This window comes from Oncorhynchus keta, unplaced genomic scaffold (assembly GCF_023373465.1).
Source record: "Oncorhynchus keta strain PuntledgeMale-10-30-2019 unplaced genomic scaffold, Oket_V2 Un_contig_23855_pilon_pilon, whole genome shotgun sequence".
Taxonomy (NCBI): Eukaryota; Metazoa; Chordata; class Actinopteri; order Salmoniformes; family Salmonidae; genus Oncorhynchus; species Oncorhynchus keta.
This window is the reverse complement of record NW_026283603.1, coordinates 4721-5000: the sequence shown is the minus strand read 5'-3', so window position 1 is coordinate 5000 and position 280 is coordinate 4721.

Sequence of the window (280 nt, the reverse complement as noted above, 5' to 3'; positions counted from 1 at the left end):
GGAGGTAGGAGACAGGAGACTGGAGACGGGAGACGGGAGACAGGAGGTAGGAGACAGGAGACTGGAGACTGAGACTGGAGACAGGAGACTGGAGACAGGAGACTGGAGACAGGAGACTGGAGACAGAGACAGGAGACAGGAGACAGGAGACAGGAGGTGGAGACAGGAGGTAGGAGACAGGAGACAGGAGACAGGAGACAGGAGACAGGAGGTAGGAGACAGGAGACTGGAGACAGGAGACTGAGACAGGAGACAGGAGACAGGAGGTAGGAGACAGGAG